Below are 2,267 nucleotides of genomic sequence, written 5' to 3' on the forward strand. Positions count from 1 at the left end.
TAATATCTACTTCATAGGATGATTGTAAAGTAAATAAGCAGCTAGTCTACATATAAACCCTCGAATACTACCAGGCATAGAGCAAGTATCATTGATAACTGTTAAACTTAAGCCAATTATTATTGTAACTGTGTCTTTGATTCTCCCATCATCACGGTCTTAGATATCCTTAAAACATATGGTCTTGCCAAACACCAGACTTTTAAACACATGACAGTCCAAAAGGAAATTAGATGATGTACTTGTTCCACATGGCCATCCAAATATGAAATCCATATTTGGAAAACTTTGCGATGATTCTTTTTATATTGCCTCTGACTTAAGATTCAAAACAAGTTAAAGCATAGGTGACTCAAAATTGATGCTACTAAGCTATTTTCTGTAGAGGAAATAATTCCTCAAAGCATGAAAAGAAGATCATCAGCATCAAAAATACCTGGGGTATTTGTTAAAATGTAAAAAAAAAATACCTGGGGTATTTGTTTAAATGTAAATTAAAATGTAGGCCTTTCTTAGGATATAGTGAATCAGAATGGAGACCCATGAATCTTAGTATTAGCAAACTTGCATGTGATTCACATGCATGTAAAACTTAAGATCCATTGTCTTAACAAAACTACTTTAGTTTAGAACCTACCCTCAGTTTTTGATGCTATAAAATTCAGCAGGTAAAAACAAGCAGGAGGAAAGGACAATGTTCGCTGACTTGTAGATCATTCTCTCCTCAGACTTTTTAAAATTTTTTGGTAGCTCACAATTTATTTTCACCTTGCCTTTCCCTTGGGAAAATAAACAATATAGAAAAATACATGAGATCAACATTTTCCACTGTGATTACATAACGCTGATGGGGGGGGGGGAAGCCCACTGAACTTCAGCGCTAAACAGTAGCTTCTCGTTAATCAGACTGAGCTGTAATTTTCTTCTACGTTTTTCTTTTATTATTGCACTATCGTTATCCACAGTACAGCTGGGTTCATTTTGACAAAATCACACGTGCATGGAATTTAATTTACTTCATTTCATTCCCTGCTGCCCCCACTTTCCCTGTCCTCTTCCCTTCCCCTATTCTTCTTCCTCTACTCTACTGGTCTTCCTTTCACTAACTCACTTGTTTATTTGTCTATTCAAGTTTAAGAGATTTATTAACCAATATAATAAACTCCAACAAATCAACATGATTTCTTGCATTTTATTAAGTGGAAAACGGTGCAGATGACTTCTCAAGGACCTTCCTTCTAAGCAGCCTTATAGTGACACGTTTCATTTAGAAGTCTGGACCTTCTTTCTTTAGTTTGCTGTAACCCACATTCATTGAGTAGAACTTGTATGGATGATTGGGACCCAGTTTGTTTCAGGGTTCTAGGTTATTCTTCCTGTCCCACCTGATATCCATGTTGAACAATGCCAGACACGTCACATACAGCGCTGCTCCAGTACTTCCTGCTCCAATAAATATGAAGCTGGGGAACGAGCTTGGATGCCTCTTGGCCTGACGGATGATCTGGAGGAGCATGTTTGCAACAGAGGCCTCTGGCCCAAAAAGAGATCAGAACAAATCAACAAGGCCCAAGACCAAGCAGCCTCTGTACCTAAGCTACCACGGCAGATGCCCAAATTCACCCAGAACCCTATTCATTTATTTTTGATTGGAGCTTTGTAGATATACATAAAGGTGGAATTCACTGTGTTAGATTTAAACATTTTTACACATAACGTAATTTTATTTTCAGATTCATTCCACATTTCTTCCACTTTCCTGTCCCTCCTTTGTCTCTCTAGATCTCCTACTCCACTGATCTTGCTTATATCTTAGTGATATCCATCCCCCACACATACACACCTTTTTTTTCTTCTTATTTTTCTCTACCTTGCACAAATGAGAAAAAACATCATCATCCAACCCTTGGTTTTCTGAGTCTGGCTTCATTTAGCATGATAGTCTCCAGTTCTGTCTTTTTACTGGCAAGTCCCGTAATTTCATTCTTTTTTAGGGTAGAGTAAAACTCCATTGTGTATATATACCACATTTATTAAGCCATTCATCTATTGATGGGCATCTGGGCTGGCTCCATAATTTATTTGGCTATTGTGAATTGTGCTGCTAGAAACATCAATGCTGCTGTATCCCTGGTGTGTTGATTTTAATTCTATTTGGATAAATACAGAGAGTGGGATAGCTGAGTCATATGGTGGTTCCATTCCTAGTTTTTTGAGGATTCTCCGTACTGCTTTCCATAGTGGTTGCACTAATCTAAGTCCAATCA

At 37.5% G+C, this 2,267-nt stretch overlaps 1 pseudogene across 1 annotated transcript; it reads right to left on the reverse strand.

The window, feature by feature from the left end:
* Positions 1–1,267: 1,267 nt before the first annotated feature.
* On the reverse strand, positions 1,268–1,516 carry LOC308655506 (cytochrome c oxidase subunit NDUFA4-like; annotated as a pseudogene). Its single transcript has one exon. The product of its transcript is annotated as a cytochrome c oxidase subunit NDUFA4-like (transcript).
* Positions 1,517–2,267: the final 751 nt, after the last annotated feature.

Source organism: Spermophilus citellus (genome assembly GCF_964194105.1).
Source record: "Spermophilus citellus genome assembly, chromosome: 1".
Lineage (NCBI taxonomy): Eukaryota > Metazoa > Chordata > Mammalia > Rodentia > Sciuridae > Spermophilus > Spermophilus citellus.